The sequence below is a fragment of the Amblyomma mixtum genome, chromosome 3 (assembly GCF_055824585.1).
Source record: "Amblyomma mixtum isolate Tamu chromosome 3, ASM5582458v1, whole genome shotgun sequence".
Classification (NCBI taxonomy): Eukaryota; Metazoa; Arthropoda; class Arachnida; order Ixodida; family Ixodidae; genus Amblyomma; species Amblyomma mixtum.
The window spans coordinates 192884666-192904150 of record NC_143014.1 but is presented as its reverse complement, the minus strand read 5'-3'; the positions used below and the strand labels follow the sequence as shown (position 1 = coordinate 192904150).

Genomic DNA, 19485 nt, shown 5'->3' with positions numbered 1-19485 from the left:
TAGCCTGGGTGCAAGGGAGGCATGTCACTGGCCAGCGATACAACTGCACACGTGAACAGTAATCGCGAACATCAGATACGCGGCGCACAGTAGCAAAGTGCAGCACACTTGATAAGCGCTGCGCCGATACAACACAGATGGCATTTTATACATGGAACACAGTCCTTACATTAAGTCCAAGTAAATGGAGTGCATGAAGATATATGAAGAAAATACAATGACATTTGCATGGTTCCACACGTTTTACAGCAAGTAATCATGAAGGTAAACTGCAATATTCAATCACACAGACTACGCATTTACTCTGAAATGCGTGGAGGCTAACAAAGAGGGTTCAGCTTAAGTTAACAACACCGCAGCGAGCTATGGAAAGCAAAATGATAGGTGTAACGTTAAGAGATCGAAAGCGGGCGGAGTGGGTGAGGGAACAAACGCGGGTTAATGACATCTTAGTTGAAATCAAGAGGAAGAAATGGGCTTGGGCAGGGCATGTAATGCGAAGGCAAGATAACCGCTGGTCCTTAAGGGTAACGGAGTGGATTCCAAGAGAAAGCAAACGTAGCAGGGGACGGCAGAAAGTTAGGTGGGCGGATGAGATTAAGAAGTTTGCGGGGATAGAGTGGCGGCAACTGACAAAGGACAGGGTTAATTGGAGAGACATGGGAGAGGCCTTTGCCCTGCAGTGGGTGTAGTCAGGCTGATGATGATGATGATGATGATGATGATGATGATGATGATGATGATGATGCATACCTCATCGACTGGATTTTTCGAACTTTTGAGCAGCCAAAAAATGGTAGCACAATTGAAGTTTCAAAAATAAATGACCACAAAAACAAAATCACTTCATTGGGAAAATTTGCTAAAAAAACAGTCTCATATTCTATCACGCTGCAAGCGACCAGTTGACATTAAGCTGGTTATCGTTTGTCATGTCCGCACAAAATGTAACACAAGCCCACATTATCGGAGTCTTAAAAAACAGCGGGGCAGGCCACATCTAAATCGGCAGCCAGGCCATAACAGGTCATGTTTGCTTTGCAGTAGTCTATGAGAGACTTCCAATTTTTATCCAGGGTGAGCACGTCGGGATTGCCCACGACCACCAGCATGGAACTGGCTCGGCTGATGGCGACATTGAAGCGCCTGGGGCTGAAGATGAAGTCTAGGCCTCGACCGCCACCATCTACAGACATGGCTTCACTCCCTCGCACCGTCGAGACAATGATCAGGTTGCGCTCCTGGCCCTGGAACTCCTCGGCCGAGCCCAGCTTGCAGTGCGGCAGGTCGAGGGAGTCCATAAGGCAGCGCAGCTTCTGGACCTGCTTGCGGTAGGGGGTCACCACGCCCACCTGCTCGGGCAGCAGCCCCCAGGGCCCAAGCGCACGCTGCAGGTAACGCGTCACCTGTACAGCCTCCGATGGGTTGAACCATGATGGGCACGAGCCTTCCCTTTGGGCACAGCCTCGCACACCGTGAAAGAACACTGGGAAGTCTGGCAGGTTCCACCGGTCCCGATTGCCCACGCAGCTCAGAAGCTCGCTGTCATAGAAGAGCCTTGAGTATGGCTCCAGCAGTGTCTGCACACAACGGTAGCTGTTGGTGAGCCGCGTGAAGGGCACAGGTGGTGGCATGGAATCCCCACTGCTGCCACCGAGCAGGCGGTGGAGGAGGGACTCACCCAGGCCGCCCTTCATCGCCAGCCGAGACCGCACTACGGGGCCCAGCTGCATGGGGTCTCCGCCCAGGACAAACCTACCTCCCGCCAGGCACACCAGCCCCATCACCACCAGCGTCTCCGGCTCCGTCGCTTGCCCCGCCTCGTCCAAGAAGCCATGGGTGAAATGGTCGGGTGAAAGGCCCAGGCTGTAGAGTGCACCAGCTGTGATCATAGTGGACACAACGATGCGGTGCCGGGCTGCTATCTTCGAGGCCCTCGTGTTCATGCACAGGTGTCTGATGGTAGACGGAACCACACTGACATCCCTCTGGTACCCTAAGAGCCGCACGATGTCTGAAGACACCAGCTTGCCAGACGCCCACAGTTTCTCCGTCAGAATGTCAGCTCCACTGTTTGAAGGCGCACAGGCAATCAGTCGGCTGTGCTTGATGTTCAGGAACACCTGCAGGATGGCCTCGACTATGGTGGCAGTCTTGCCGGTTCCAGGGGGACCCCAGACGATGTAAGGCAGGGGACCTCTGCTGCCTGCCATGATGTGGTGCACTGCCTCCCGCTGCAGCTCGTTTAGCTGCTCGTTGACTAGCTTCAGAGGCTTCACCGACATCGGGGACTGTGTTGCTCCAGCTCTTAGAAATAGCACCGAACGAAGAGGGCGTGACAAACGCACAGCTAGGTGGCAGCGTCGCAATGGGGTGCGGTTCAGCTGGAAGAACAACTGCCAAGCTTGACCAGGGCTCTTAAAGAGTTCTTCATTGAAGGCAAGGCTAAACCTTAAGAGGGCATCATCAGACATGACCTGGTGCACGTAGCCCTCGTAACTGAGCTGCTGGTTGGATGCTGCGCCGACTGGTCGCACCACCACCCGGTCGCCGACCCGAGGTGGGAAATGGGCCTGCTCCAGTCACGAAGTCAGGCTGAGCCGCACCAGGTGGCCCTCGAGTTTCAGCAGGGCAGGGCACAGGACCCGCTCCTCCAGCTCGCGTCTCAGATGCACCTCTTCCAGATGCAGCAGGAGCTGAAGCTTCTCCACATAGTTATCGGGGCACAAGGGCTGGCGAAGAGATCCACTCACAAAATTCTCTAGATCTTGAGGTGACATGTTCCAAAACGCAACGTTCACTGGGAAGTCAGGAAGCCTTTCAGGAAGCTTCGCTTGACGCACTGGAAATAGCTCACCCGGCACAGTCCACAGCCGATTCTGGACTGCTGCAGCTACAGTTGAGTGGGTATTTGTGGCAGAAGGAAGGGGAACACTCGACGGCAGTAGCCTCTGCTCCAGGGGGTCCACCACGTTGACACAGGCCACGCAGTGGGCAGAGAACCCTTCCTCAAACTCGAGCTCAATCTTCTCACGGCACGTGCCGAGTTCACTGGCAGTGCACACAAGATTTAAGCTAAATTTCCCACCCGAGGCAATCTTGTATGGCTTGAACGCTTCTGCAAGTGCCACCTGTTTACTCGTGGAATGAAGCTTGCATGCAAGCAGGTGATGTGGCCTGTCCGTTGCGTTCGCGATGCAGAGTTGAAGTGTGTGGCTCTGCCCAGGTTTTAGCTGGCCAAAGTCAATTACACCAGGCACATCAAGGCCACCAGGGACTGAACAGAGGTCATTGTTGTCTTCCGTGTCACCATTCTGGACAACAGGGCTGGATGGCGACGTCACGGCCGACTCTTCCATGTATGGCTGAACTGATAGAGCCCGCCATGTTAAGTTTCCCTGGTCACTTTCAATGGCTTGAACTGCTACCCGCAGCCCCACACGGGGTCGCGGTGCTTCACTTGGCCACTGTTCAGTTGAGAATGCTATCTGCTGGTTGATGATGCCGCCTGTAGACGTGAGGCGAGTTACTTCACCTACAACCTCTTTCGATCGTACAGCTTCCATACCACACACGTTGCCTGTACCGGGATCGAAACTGAGGCGCAGCCAGTCACCAGAGCGCACCTCAAATTTAGGGTCAAATCCTTCCAATAAGGGTACTGGTGTGGAAATGTCCAGGAGGTGCAAGCACCTGATGCCCATCTTCGTCACCTTGGTTAACATGGTGGAAGGCGGGGGCTCTCCGTTGATGAGCCCATACTGCTCGATGGGGTTAAGGTGCGTAACCTCTCCAGGTATGGGCTCCTCGTCATATCTGCACTGTAACAAAAATTTACACATTTAAAGTGAACACACTAAGTTACTCTCGCACCCGACAGAATGAGAGTTTCTGTTACTCGTGCACCCGACCTACACCCTAGCATTTTAAGGGCGGGTGCATATGGCCAAAATATCCGCCAGTGCATGCAAGGGTGTTCCTTTCAAAAATGTAAAGCTGGCTTCTCCTCATTGCTGCATAACGGACTAATTGAGGAAGGGAAATGTAAAAAACAAAATATAGCCTTAGCTCGTGTGTTTTATGGGACGAAGTATGTTAGCGTAGTTCCTGTGACAACATCGCGCACACATGTGAAGCAGTAACATGCATGTTCGGCCTTTATTCCACGTTTTACTGATGCATCGACACCAATGTTAAAGGGAAACTGCAGCACTTTTTTGAAAATTTCGCGATATTCAAGAATTCAAATCTATATAGGCTGTAGGTAAAGCATGCCAAGTGTTTTTGCACTAGCACTTAAAATAGTGACGTAATCGACGACTGAATTTTGCGCTTCTCCTCAGTGCACCGGAGGGGTGCAGAGAAATTCAGCGTGACATCACGGAAGGTATGATTTCAAATTACCGCTGTCATCAGCACACCCTGCCCTGACTCGTTAGACGCTGCCAAACAACTCTCGGCAGGGTTTGCCTTCGGTGGCGTTGTTTTTTTTCCTTCAAAGCAAGCGTTTGTGCGTTGGAAATGTAGAGATACCTTCGATGACGTCATCATGCCCCCCCCCCCCCCCCCCCCACCACCACCACTTGGCGTTGTGCGCTGCAGAGAAGCTTGAAAGGCGTCCGGATTTAAATCGGCGATTACTTCCCTATTTCAAGTGCTAGCTTAAAAAGACTTCGCATGCTTTACCTGAAAGCTCAACACATTCGACCCTCTTAAACTCGTTGATTTCTAAAGCCTATGCAGTTTCCCTTTAAGGCAACATTCCACATGGCGACCCCAACTTAACTAATTATGAAAGCAGTACAAACGCTTTGATGGTGCCGATAGCATGCGCTTATCCTACTTTACACACGAAACCACGCACAAGAAACAAGACCAAAATGAGCTATTTCTTGAAGCAACCTCTGTGTCAACTGGAAGAAAGGTAACTATGGAGACCTAAGTTAATTAGGTCCCCAGAAGAGCTTGAGAAACTCGAAGTGCAAAGTGGGGAAAACAAAAATTTTATTTTGTCCCGACGTACGTGCTCCCCAAAACTGAACGAGTAGCAGAACGTACCTGTACAACCCATTGCAAAAAGTTAAATGCTGTGGTATGCGGCGTTTAATGCCCGAAAGCTAAACCTGAGCTATAGGAGCCGCCGTAGTGGAGGACTCCGTACTATTTCGGCAATCTTGGGTTCTTTAACGTGCACTGACATTGCACAACACACGGACGTTCCAGGCATTTAGTGCTTTCAGCTCCCGTTCTGCGCAAACTAACGAACATCGACTATACACCGCAGCGCAGCGGGCAGAGAACATGAGCTAGAACTGCTAGAACCTGAAGCGAACATTTCCGTCCGCCCGCTGAACTCGGAACCGGCGCTCCGGGAGTGAAAGCAAGCTGTGCAGGCCCATGAGAGCACCAAGTGGAGCCGAAGGACTACTGGACCGCACAAAATCTGTCGAGCGTTTCGATCACACCCTGCAGTCCGCATTCGGCCTTATGTGTTGCTCTCAATCACCGCTCCGTTTTGTTGATTCATTTAATTTTATGAAGAGCAGTGCCACAGGACTAGGGGCATTATGCCTATCCATCATAACATCGCGCCTTCCCACCCCTCTCCTACCCCTCTGAGCCACCCACCACGCATGCCCTGGCACCGGCCCTGTGCGGGCCTTCAAAGGTGTCGCTTGACGGTGAGGGTGCCGTCCTAGAATGTGCTACGCCTTGTCTGCCATACATTTCATGCTCCCTCCACTTTTGACGACGATATAGGCTACCCTTTTTTTAATATTTATTTCGCCACCATCGAAATGCAACCGCTGGAGTGAACGCAAAAAAAAATGGCAAGGGGCCAATTCATGGCAACTTTTCAATCCGAGAAAGATATCATATTTAACCACTTCGCATTTTCCGTGACTGGCAACTGATGCCAACCGCGTTTTATGCTACTCCGATGCTGCAAATACATTCTAGCTTCCGTACGCACTGTAAAATGCGCAATAAACTGATCTCAAAACTGAAAGCGAAACTAAATTTCTGCCGCTAGGCGGCCATCGGTACCTTCACGCCTGCGCCTTTGTTGATTTTTTCCCTCCAATGTGTGTGGTGACTCGTGAGTCGTGACCGTGGGCCGTGGCGGTGGTGTGGTGGCTGCTTGATGGTGCGGGTGCTGCAGTGGTTGACGTGAACTGCGTTTTGTACCACGTTTTTCGAGGTACCGCGTTCAACTGAAGCGTTTTTTTGTGCATATATTACTGGAGAAATGCGTAGGTTCGTTCACTGCTTTCCAAGTACCGTATCTGACGTATCGAACAGAAGCAGCCTTTGGCGGCTTTGCCGAATGCGTTTCTTTGTTCTAGATTGGCAGAAAGGCCGGCGCTCGTTCATGTTTTAACAGAAAGCACGGGCGAAGTTATTACGTGCGCGTGTTCATGCACCAGAATGCATTTGTAATGTAGAAATCGTTCTGAAGTCGGCGTTAATGAAAAACACGACCGTTGCCGTGATTTGGAGGCGTACAGCAGCTCGGCACGACTACGCACCTGCCTCGAATGGTGAGCAATACTGTGCCTTCATACATGCTAGTTTGCATTTTTCAAAGGATATTTTACGAAAGAGCGGCGTCAGGGCTTGCCGCTTCTAGTACGTAAGTGTCAATATCTGCAGTGCGACAGGCCTCTGTATACATACGTGTATCCTAGGAAGAGAAGGAGCGCTGAACAGAGTTCGCCGAGAATCATTCACACAGAGCTGTTTTTGTTTTGACGAAACGAATGTTACAGAGTACTGCCGCATGCGGCATGAGAGGTCTAGTATGTGTGTTCTGTCAAATTTAAAGCCGTACGTTTAACGCTATTTCGTCAAATTCCTTGTCCTACGATTTATTTGCACGTGGTAATTTTTGCGTCCGTGCGTAGGGACTGCAGTACTACCTTATCTCTGCGTAAAATGCATTGCGTAAGCGTGTCGTCTGAGATAAACTTAAAATTTTTTTGTGCTGCAGGCGCTGGCCGCAGGTCGTTTTTGCGTCAGTTTGTCGGCGCTGCTATCTATTTTGGTTTTTAATTCTATTAAGAACGGCACCCAGATTAAAGAATCCTGTGATGTTCGAACTAGGTATATTTAGCTTACTTTAACCAGTTTTTAAAAGCTTCATTGTTTGGCCCGAGTGACCTAATTTCTGAATTTTGGCGGTAATCGTGATGGTATTAAATGGATGTCTGCAGGGGGAAACATCTACATACACATGGGAGTCCACAGCCGTAGCGTTCACCTTGTTGCAACCGGGAAATATTCATGAGCACTATGGAAGCAAAGGTGCGTTTTAGTTCTTGCTGCAAGCTTCTTTTTATGTTGTATGTTAGGTTCTCTTTTGGGCCATTTTCTCTTTTCTTCATCAAGGTGCTTCATGTAACAGGGTACATAGCCTAACCATGCCCTCATTTATTTGTACATCCTTGCCAGTTCGTTGTCAGCATAGGGTTATTGCAAACCAATTTGAGTGTTGTTGAACGTAGCTTTCTCATCATCATCATAATCATCCTGATTACATCCACTTCACAGGAAAGGCCTCTCCCGTGTCCCTCCATTTAGCCCTATCCTTTGCCAGTTGTGGCCCCCGTATCCCCGCAAACTTCTTAATCGCATCCGCTCGCCTAGCTTTCTGCCGTCCCCTGCTATGCTTGCCTTCTATTGGAATCCACTCCGTTACTTAGAGTGGATTCCAAGAGAAGGCGAGCGAAGTGCCAAATGTGTGGATGGGTTTGTTTTGTATGATGTGAATGTGATTATTACAAAAACTGGAGCTTCTCGGTGCATCTTTATTTGTCACGAAGTTGGGAATTTCTAAACATTGTCATTATCGGTTGTCTGTAATGGAAAATGGGTGGTTACAAAAAGTGCTGCAAAATAAAATCCTGTGCTAAAACAGAACCCCAACTCACTGGTAAGACATGCTTTTGTAACTAAATATATGTGGGCATATGTAAGGGTCTCAATATGACATATAATGCAGGTACTCATTTACATAAGCCAATCAGAAGACTACTGCAGAAGCAAATATGAATACTTAGATAATCAAGAGTGATAATTTTAAAAAAACCTGGACGCTTACTATAGCATCAGCATTCAAGCTAGTTAGCTGCATCTAGGATCAACTAAAAGGCATTCGTAAAGGTAGCAAGAAAACCTAGAGGATTAGTTTGTTGGGCATCTGGCACCAAGAGCACACATACTGATGTAGGCAAGAGTTAGCTGAATGGCTTTTTGGCTTTAATACATCATCTATTTCCTGTACAGTCACTTATGCCAGTCCAGACTATGTTAAAGGGACACTGAGGAGAAATTGAAGTTGGTTTGGATCGACAGAATACCAGCTCCTGATTACAAGAACGCCACTCATACTGACAACAAAGCTCTTGTAACGTAGAAAAGAGCAAGAACCAAAATACAGGTATCGCCGCCACAGGCCAAACTGGCAAGTACAAGCGTGATGACGTCATATGACAAAACAGTGTTGCTAGAACCAATGGTTCTAGAAACAGTAGGACACGAGAAGCCACGAATCACTGAGGCGCAGCCAATGCATGCGCAAATCTCCTTGCCGTCGCCAGATGGCGCCACGTACCCAGCAGCTACACGCGCTCCTGCAGCATCGGGACCAATCAGTGCCTGCTCACCGGCGGTAGGCAGGCTCCCGGTATTCCGCTAACGGTAACAAGGTACACGGTATGCTAAAGGTGTCTATTTGCGAGAACTTCGTTGACAGCTTCAAAAACGGGATCCATCGTAACGCTGGCAAAATGCCGGTGCAAACGTAAACGAAGCGACGGTAGCGACGGCCGCAATACCTGATAGGTGCCTTTAATGTGCGGCCGGCGGTAGCTTTCTTTTCGGCTGCTGCTAGGCCGCACTGCTGGCCACCAGAAATCACGGAGTCTGCGTTACGTCATGTGCACGTCATGTTTCACATCACTTAGTCCTGTGTCGTCATAAGAGAATTCCCAAGTTTGAATCGGAGCGGCGGGAAAAACTTTTCAACTTCGAATCCAAATTTCTTAGAAATAAATGCATCTTTCGCTGCCGGCCAAGTGGCAACAAAGCCATGAAATGCCGAACTATCGGATTTTGCTTTTAAAAAAATATTAAGAGCTCTCCTCACTGTCCCTTTAAAGCAGAATAGTCAGCTGTGTGGCTCATAACCCCACTGATTTTTTTTAGGTAGCAGTAGCTGGCATCAGAATTATTTCAACTGCTCGGAGCAAGGGCCACAGTGTAATCAGTAGCAGTTACCTGCTGCTCCTATTCCAGCATGTCTGTGACTTGCAAGCAGAGTAGTATATTTCACCTCACCACTTCTTGCAGTGCATTAGAAGTTGTGAGTGAAAGGCAGCGTCTTCCACATGTGTGCCATTCTAACATGGCCAGCCACAGTTTTGGAAGCTGTCGCCTCACTGGCATAGATTTGGCTCCACTTTACGAAGTTGTGAGATGGAGCATTCTAGAAGTGTAGCTAAAGTGCCAGACTGCTTGTTTAAAGTAAGTGTTTTCTCTCGGGTATAAGCATGCATTCAGGAGGTAGCTGCCTATCTGACAAATGTAATGGTGGCCACTGGTGTAAATTGTTTTTTTTTTCAATTAATGCTGTTTTTGTCGCTTTTGTTTCTTATGTCTGTGCATAAAGCCTGCAGTATGATAGTGGATATAGCACTCGTGTTCATAATGCCTTTTGATTACACACGTTGGCAGTGAAGTACGTGGAGCACATGTGATCATTGCCAAGGAACAGGTGCCAGTTAACAAACAGTCCCTGATTACTTTTGGGGGGCTCATCTGTTAATGTTTGTATCTTTAAGGTTTCGTTAAGCTTAGCCTTTGACATGCAATCAATATTCATACTGCTATGAGGTGCCTGCAGAACAGCATTATTTCACATTCTAGTACACTCTCGTCTGTGACCCCTTAAGATTATTGTTGTTAGTTTTGAGTGAGGTAGTACCAGACATGTTTCTTTACATTGTGAAGCTATCAGTTAAAGACACAGTGCTGACTCACGACTAATGACCTTTATTGCTGTCAAGCAATAAATAGGTGAAAAACGAGCACAACCGACACGTGGCACTGCATCAAAGATTGACTGCATATGGCAAAAAAAACAAACGGTGGCGAATAGAAACAAAACAAAAAAATCAAATGTAGAAAAAGTAACTACTCTGCCATCTAAGCTGCTGAGGTAGCCTATACTCGGGGACAGCTTTCTGTGGCTATGCAGTGGAAGGTACGAGCACGCGCTGCCAGCTTAAACGCCCCTGTCCCTTGTGAGATCGTGGTGAGAGCGTGATAAGAGTGCACTTGTGAAAGCCTCGCCCTCGTAGCTTCCACTGTATAGCCACAGAAAGCTGTCCCCGAGCATAGTTCTTTTCGTGTAAGTGCAGCAGAAGGTTTGCTGCCACACTTGTCTTGCTCCCGATGGAGCAAACGCATCAACAACAATCTCCCGCGTGTGCTGGTCCTTATGTGTGTACAGTATGGTTGTTCAGCTGAAAGCAGAGGTGCAGTTTTCGCACAACAGCCAATATATGACCATATTGCTTTCGGGAGGTGGTTTTAAGGAGCTGTTGTGTTCACTCAGACGGTGATTTAGGCATCTCCTGTTTGACTGATACAGCACGTTCCAAGGGATAATGAATTTCTTTCATTATCTATAAGCCAAGGCTGCAGATGAGGTCATCCGGGAAACCAGCTTCAGGTAACCATGTCAGTTGGGCCTCAATGCTTTCCTGCTGACTGTCAATACACGGTCTATTTTGGACATTTTTCAGTATGCCTGTAGCAAGTCTTTTTCGACCGTGGGACATAACACCAGCACATATGGGCCTCTCCAATGTACAGCCATAGATCGAGAAGCTGTACCTCCAGTGGCATTTCTTTGGTCAGCTCAAAGTTGGCAAGAACTTCGAAGAAGGTCTTAAAATGCGAACAATGCCCTTGTGTTGCCCTTGGTTATGAAGCTTGTGGATTACATGGAAGTTGTCCACAAATCGGAAGGTTATCAAATTGGTGCCATGCAGAGCTTCTTTTAGCTGGCTATCTTGACAGGCTAGCATAGAATTGGTGCAACACAGGAACTGGTGCATACTCCTTGCCACTGTATGTACAGATCATTAAACTTTACATAGGTAGAACAGAAATAGATGGTTAGCAACTCGAGGAATCTATCCGCATTAATTCTTCATTGGTTCTGGAATCGTACTGCTCCCACTGATGCAATTCCTTCTCTTACCGTCTCAAACAAGTCAGTATGTAGCAGTGTGTAATGTAAGTCCCTTGATGACAGTGAGAAGACGCTCCTTCTGGCTTCTTTACCAGGAAAAGGTCTTCCACGTTGAGAAAGGAGAGTAATTTTTGCAGATACTGCCCTAAGGGTTGCTGCCACGATCCTTGTTCAGAGCAATTACTCTGAAAGGCCAGTTATCGTTGTGTCTTTTTGCCATACAGAAGGCATTCAGGCATAGGCCCTTACTGTTTTTCACAGCCAGCCCTAGTTTGGTGAAGTTGTTGGCTTTACACAAGTTTTTAGGTTTCATTCTTCACTGTTTGGCGCTTGACCTTTTGCAGCTTGCAGAAGTTCTTTGCAATGGCTTCATTTGCTTTTTCGCAGAAAGTAGCTGAGCGTAGTATGCAACGCGCCCAGCGCAAGACAAAGCACCGAGACAAATTCACAGCATGCGACAGTGGCTTAGTTTAGAAGATCTCTCTGTCATATGTTGGGAAATAAGGTCAGCTTGTCAACATTTGTCTAATGGAACACGTCGGCAGTACTGAGACAGGATAGCTAGCAAGATACATGTCGGACTGTGAGTGCATCCCACACTTTCGACGATGTAAAATTCTGAGGAAATTTAATTGACAGCTCATGCACCATGTAGTGAACAAAAGTACAATGTAGTGGTTTTGCCAAGAATCGTGCACCAACTGACCTGGCAGCTTTCTTTGAAGTAGTTTAGTGACCCCGTGCAAATTTTTCTTGATGGATTTCCTACTTTACTGCTGCAGACATGAGAGATGTCAGCTTAGCACTGTTGCCTGCCTATCAAGATATTGCATGCTTGGTATACTAATGAATGCATGCTTTGTGTTACGTTGGTCAAATGTTTAGGGGAATCCCCTAAGGTGGAGTAAATTTGTAATAAGGGAGTAATTACTCATTGGCATCCACCCAAGCGCAGCCATACAGCTACAAACGAAAGCTATACAGCTTTCTCAGAAAAATTCGTCCTGGTCCGGGGTTTTCTTTTTTTCTTTAACTACGAAGTTTCTGAGAAAGCTGTATAGCTTTCCTTTGTAGCCGTATGGCTGCGCTTGGGTGGATGCCAATGAGTAATTACTCCCTTGTTACAAATTTACTCCACCTTGGGGGATTCCCCTAAACATTTGACCAACACTGTTCCCACTTCGAGTTATTGATCAATTCGCTCTCGCCCTACCATGAGCTTTCCGTCCCGGTTAGCTCAGTTGGTAGAGCGACTGCTCCGGTGAAGCTATGGTCCCGGGTTCGAACCCCGGACCAGGACGAATTTTTCTTTAACTACGAAGTTTCTGAGAAAGCTGTATAGCTTTCCTTTGTAGCCGTATGGCTGTGCTTGGGTGGATGCCAATGAGTAATTACTCCCTTATTACAAATTTACTCCACCTTAGGGGATTCCCCTAAACATTTGACCAACACTGTTCCCACTTCGAGTTATTGATCAATTCGCTCTCGCCCTACCATGAGCTTGCCGTCCCGGTTAGCTCAGTTGGTAGAACGACTGCTCCGGTGAAGCGGTGGTCCCGGGTTCGAACCCCGGACCAGGACGAATTTTTCTTTACCTACGAAGTTTCTGAGAAAGCTGTATAGCTTTCCTTTGTAGCCGTATGGCTGCGCTTGGGTGGATGCCAATGAGTAATTACTCCCTTATTTGTGTTACGTTGCAGCCGACCACTCTCGTGGAGGGGGTTGTGTCATTGACTTTGAACAGATACTATTCTTTCTGCTGTTACAGTGAATGTTACACATTACTTGGTGGTGTTGTAAATCATTTTGAAGTGCGCTATTTTCGTCATTGTTTGCGTAGTGTTTTGTGCCATTTATAGTTTACTCGCCAGGCAGGCCAGTAATTTGCACTAGCTTGCAGCAGTTTGTGCTGAATTAATTGCATGGCATGACCACCTTCACTCATTTCATAACAGGTAGCTTTTACATTTCTTATATAATGCTGTTTAAAGCTATTTTTTTCTGAAACCACAATGGCCTCTTTGGAGTGGTTCAGGAAATCACAGCTGGCGCTTGCTCGCCACATGGGCAGATTTTCTTCTTTCTGTTAGCGTTGTCATGCGTAATAAAATGCATCAATAATGAGCAGTATGTTGGCATTTTATAAGGATCATTGAGCAGTGTAAACTGATGTGAAATATTTTGACTGTTTTTGTGTAAAATGCAGACTCGCACCATGTATGCTGTTCTCCGAAGAAAATCCTGAGGTGGCCGAGAACCTGTTCGTCGAGGGAGGATGACTACTCAGCAGGCTCGCCACTGCTGGCTCACTGCACAACTGCCATAATGTCAGGAATATGGATGTTCAGCATAAGCTACCTTAAGCTTGCATAGAAGCTATTAAACATCTGGACACTTATTCCTGGGAGTTAGTGTCACAGTCTAAGCCTTCATAAAGCTGGTTTATAAGGCTGCACAAGCATGAATTTTTCATTCTGTTAGGAGGTAGAATAAATGCAATATAATCTTATTCTTGCAGCACCATAAAACCAATAAAAGCAGGTATGGTGCAGTTGTACCTTGAAATTATTAGTGCTCCTTGGATGGCAGTAAGGAATTCATTGGAGAAGCTTCTTGTGCTTTTCTTTGTGGACGTGTTTTGTTCTAATAAAAATTTTCCCCATTTCTGCAGTTCTATGATTTGTGTGTCAATAAATGTTTTAGGTGCACACAGCCTCCCTACTGCTATGAAGAGCTCCAGTAATATAGCTATATTACATTATATAGGCATTATAATGGTAAATTTATAGAACACTTAAGGAAAGTAATAAAAGTGGGAACAAATTATGAACTGATTGCATGCATTTTCCCTGAAGGGTGTAGCGGTGTAAGATGCGCTAAAACGCCTGTGGCTCGGCGGTAATAGGGTGTGACTCACCTCAACACATTTGGGTCACGCTTTTTTTTTTTTTTTTTTGCGGGCTCGTTCTTTCCAGAAACACCCCACGCGAAAGATGTATTGAAAGCACAAGACACCCTTCTGGGCCGGGTGCGAGTTATAGACGAATGGAAACTCCTTTAAAGGTGCCCTGTCCATTAGCCGAAGCAGCACCAGTTGACGAGGTCAAGGACAGCGACCAGACCGCTTACACTGGCCGTGCTCCGCGTGTGCTTGGAAGTTTCCGGGCGTCAGCAGCGGCCCATATCGCATGCTCAAAAGCGCACTTGATCACAAAAGGTCGACACTGGAACAGCGTCGCAGCCCACCACGTGCGAGTGAATTCGCGAGTAAAATCCCCTTCTTCCCTTTCCTCTCCTTTAGCATTCTTTGAGTTCGCCCGCGGATCAGGACCGTTCGCTGTGAAGGCCACCTAGCAAGTGTCCGAATTTCCAACGTCAAGGGTAGTAGTTACAATGTCCATGGTAGTATCGCCGTTTCAGCTCGCCCGAAAAAATTCGGTCGGTGCCGTAATACCGAATGAAGCAGGCATGGGCATCCCCCCCCCCCCCTGGAATTACGGATATTATTTATGCACTAGTTCTTTTTGGTACTAACCTACCGCCGCCCCATACCCGGACATCGGGTGCCCCCCCCCCCCCCCCCCCCCCCCCCCCCTGGAAAAAATTCTGCGGACGCCCTTGGAAGCAGGTATATTTCTACCACAGTGGTCTAACCTGTGTTCAGACGAAGCGTTGGTACTCACGCACCTGTGCACCTTCCCAGGCCATCCTATGGACAAGAGTCTCTCAGAAAGTCGATCAGATGGAACACGAGTCTTAGTGATCTTCCGATGCGGCCACAAAGACAAAGGCGCCTCCAGCGACTCCAGCGCCTTTTTCTTCTTAGCAAATGGCGCCATCTGTTGTGACTTTCCCGGGTGTCATGCTTAGATCTCATACGCTCATACGGGCGGCACCAGCAGTATTTAAATATTGGTCTGTTGAACTCAATGACATGCTCTTTGGAATTGTTGCCAACAGCTAATGCGTGTTAGCGTTTAAGATGGTTACCTACTTCCTGAGTATTCAAGTTTGGCTCCTCATCATCATCATCAGCCCGACTACGTGCCCTGTAGGGCGAAGGCCTCTCCCGTGTCTCTCCAATTAACGTGTATTTAGAGGTTTCGTTTTTTTCTACTTCCTCTCCGAGCCATGCAGACGCGCTTCTCTCTACCATACCTCAAACTGCTTAAGTTGGACATCGGCAGATAAAACAGGTTACTCAGACAAGCTTATAAAGCTGGTCTAGGGCTTCCTAGAAACACACCCACGGACAGATTTTTATCCTTGGGTATACACAACACTGTAGAAGAACTCATCACTGCACACAAGGCAATGCACATTCAAAGACTGGCCAACACTATAGCGGTACGAGAGATTCTAGATCGAATAGGCGTAAACGCTGAACCCATGTCTAACCGATCGGGCCCTCTATTACGAGGAGTGCGCGACAAACTAGTCATCAAACCGCTCCTCAAAAATATGCTACCGGGCTTCCACGATGGCAGAAGACGAGCCAGAGCGCGAGCTCTGCATACAAAGTACCTCAATCATCCTGGAGCAGTATACACCGATGGAGCCGATTATAATTTCAACCAAGGGGCCTTCGCCATCTGCGCATCCAGATTCATAGCAGGAAGAAGCGAGTGCATCTCTGTGGCCTCGGTAGTGGTCAAGTACGCGGATCAAGCAGAAGAAGCGGCGATAGCAAATTGGCTATCGCGTATACTGACGCTGACATCATTAGCAATGATTCTAAGACTGCCATACGCTACTTTTCGCGCGGTAGAATATCCCTAACTGCTGGAAACATTCTCACAAATATTACACTAGAACGAGAGATAGAACTGGTATGGACTCCTGCCCATTCAGGGAACGAAGCAGCCCAGCTCGAGGTTTTGTCGGCCGAGCGGTGGGCTCTCGTCCAGGGGGACCCGAGATGGAGGCAGAGATTTCCTACCACAACATTACCCAATTCAACAAGCTCTCTAGAAGAATCTATCCTCCCCCGCACAAGTCACTCTCCAAACATCAAGAGGTGGCTTGGAGAAGACGTCAAACCCATTCTTACCCGAACCCGTACATTTACGCCTACATCTACCGCGGCCTCATAGACCCCACCTGCATCCACTACTGTAGCATTGCCACCCTCGATCATATGCTATGGGACTGCCCGGAGGATCCTTCTCCGGAAGCTCTTATATAGAAGATCCCTCACCAGACGCCTGGGAAGAAGTGCTGCGCAGCGCGGACCCCGTTGTCCATGCAGGAGCCATCGAGCACGCCGAAGAGATCGCCGCCAGTTATCAGATAACGGCCACCTGGCCCTTCTGCTAAGAATCCAGGAACCCTTCTTTTCCGGCCATAAAGTTTTCTCTCTCTTTAGAGGTTTCTATAGCCAACCATTAGTCATAACCATATCACTGTCTAGATTTTCGGGAAGGTGATTCTCGTAGGCGCTGCAACGCAAGGAATTCTGGTCCTCCACAAGCGTCACACAGAAATCGCGGGTCTGAGTAGCGCGCGCACCACTGCTATACACAGTGGCATACCTTGGGGTGGGGGAATGGGGGGGGGGGGGGGGGGGTCGCCCCCCAAAAGCCTTTGCACATCTTGCCGAACGTCCGTTTTCGGGCTCTCATAGGGCGAGACGTGATTTAACGGGAAAGCTTTTTCGCCTGTGATGCGTCAAGTAGTCTCCTATTTTGTACGTTCACCGTGTTAGCGGCTGTTTTATTTCACACAATTCTACGTTTTGCAGTTTGGTAGTTATACGAGTACAATTCGTATTGATTGTCGAGGTATCGTGGTCCTGCCGTGCCCCCGCCGTTGTCTTGCCTGCGCGGCGACGACGGTGGCGGCGGTGCCATTCACGTGCGGTTGCGGTGGCCAGCAACCTTTAAGGAGCCACCCGTTCATGTCTTTGTCCCCCCATGGGGCACAGCGACGCCAGCGAGGGGATCATTCCTTTTTGGATTGACAAGGAGCCGCCTTGTCGGAGGGTACCAAGGTCGGAACAAACCCCTTCCCAGAACTGAGTAATGAAGGCCACTAACCCCACTCGCTGAATGCCCGGGCAGGTGCTTTGACCTTCCTGAACACGCAGTGGCGGGATATCTCAGCCGTCGACCTGCTTTCCCTGGTATCGAAATGAATACTGCTCACGTAACCGTTAATTACATTCAAAGCATGACTTATGGTATAACATCTATATCGTTCGCCGCTTATTTTCAGTAACAAAGCGCACAAAAATTGTTGTCCAAATAAAATGTAAATAAAAATGTCGTTGTTTCTTTTTTGGTATACGGAAGTCCGTCCCCCCCCCCCCCCTAGAACCAATTAATTTTGGGACCGCCACTGTGCAACTGCTGGTAGGACATGAGAGAGTCCAGGACCAATCATCAGAAAAGCATTCATTAAGAACACACTAAAACCACGGTGGTCAATTCGTTTTAGAAAGCCGTTAGGAATTCATTAGGAAAATCACCAGAAATTCATGAGAAAGGCATAAGATCGTAATGTAAAAAGTCACTAGAGTTTCTACGGAGAGTCACTCTTTGTGAAATGTTTAGAGCCCAGGGGATTTGCTTCCGAGCCACATTATGTGGCACCCGATGGCCGGGGATGGGAGAGGCGGTAGGTTAGCGCCAAAAAGAAACTGTTTGTGGTCTAAACTGCGCACATGAAACAAAAATTAGAAACATAAAATTAGTGCTAGGCTTGGAGAACAAACATTGGAATTTATTAATGAACAAAGAATTGAACTCAATAAGCAAAATCCGATAAGTTAATATCACCTAAGCGTGCTAATCAAGCTGTGTAGTTGTTTTCTACTATTGCATAAATAATATCCGTAATTCCAGGTGGGGGGGGGGGGGGGCAAGGACGCCCATGGCTGGCGAATTTCTTTTTTCGAATGAGGTCACGTGAGCGGACACGCTCTGATGACACGCCGTACTGGCAGGTCCTCTACACGCCACTAATGTGAGACAAGAAATGCTTTCGCATTAAAACAAATTAACCCAAGCAAGGCCGAACACTCGACACTTAAGTGCCTGCGCTCAATTAAGAAAGAAACTAGAGGTGAACCCAACACCTTGCTGCCCGGAGCTGTCTTCATTGTTACAAGTCTCTAAACTATTTATTGCCTCGGTGGTCCCAAGAATCGACCTCGGCAGCCTGCGCTCGGGTAATGTTCGCGCCATGAGCATTTCCTCCGGTTCCCCCTCGCACCTCGTGGCGTTGACTGTAACCGGGCAACACTGTGGGAGTGTCTCGATGCTCTCCTGACTATTTTTTAACTGAGACGTGCACCACCTTGTGCACTCTGTTGTTCTTTTTGCCAATAAGACCTCTTGCTACTGCTACTTGCACCTCAAGACTTCTTGGCACCATTGTTTACGGAGAAGGATGCTGATTCCCTCCCTTTTTTTTTCTTTAACGGCAGAGCTGCGATTCCGAGCGCACTGCACGCCGAACCTACTGGCCCGAGTGTGACCATAAATTAGCCGCAGTAGCAAATGTGGCCTCGGAGAAGCCACACGTCTGCGTCGACGTCTCGGAAAATCATTTCCACCCCCGTCTCCTCCTCGGGGACAGAGAGTACGGAAGAAAAGGCGCGGCGAGCGGGAGAGAAGGACACTACTCCGCTAACGCTTCGTTCCTTCTCTCGAGGCGCCCAACCGGGCGCACAAGAGGCCAATGCTCGGCCGACACAAAGAGTAGTAGCGGATTTTATTGAAAGTAATTTCGCAAGTAATTTATTACTTTTGCTGCGAAATACCTTACGAAAAGTAATTCATTACATTACAAAATACCGGGAAAAGTAATTAAATTGCAGTGAACTCATTACAGCAATTCGATTACTGCCATGTCTGCAAGACAAAAAACGTGAAATTCACAATACGCCGGATGATTAATTTATTATTGAATATTTTCTCGGGTCGTGTCGGTTTTGATTTTTAGAGCCGAACGACGGCTCTGGCGAACGGATGTTTTGAGGTTCATGCAAAAAAAAAAAAAACTGCGATATATTCGCTGCTTGTTCATTTTTTTTCTCGATTCCAGTTCTTGGGCAGGATTGCGTAAGAGTTGGTGTGAATTTAAATGAAGAAAGGAGCGACCGTACTGCAGTCTTCGTGTGCCTGACGTGACCTCAAATTGCTCAAATCGTCTTTTACGTCACAGCCGTCGTTCGGCCTTTAAAACCGAAACAGTTTAAGAAAAAAATTAAATTACAAATTATT

The 19485-nt window shown here is 47.9% G+C and overlaps 1 long non-coding RNA gene and 1 pseudogene across 2 annotated transcripts; one reads left to right on the top strand and one right to left on the bottom strand.

Moving 5' to 3' along the window:
• Positions 1–974: 974 nt before the first annotated feature.
• Positions 975–15099, bottom strand: LOC149353115 (RNA helicase Mov10l1-like; annotated as a pseudogene). The gene is made up of 2 exons (XR_016289330.1): positions 14948–15099; positions 975–3816 (listed from the first exon to the last, which is right to left on the bottom strand). The product of XR_016289330.1 is annotated as an RNA helicase Mov10l1-like (transcript).
• LOC149353116 (uncharacterized) lies at positions 6111–13934 on the top strand. The gene is made up of 3 exons (XR_016290912.1): positions 6111–6542; positions 7215–7305; positions 13467–13934. It is a non-coding gene; the product is annotated as an uncharacterized LOC149353116 (long non-coding RNA).
• Positions 15100–19485: the final 4386 nt, after the last annotated feature.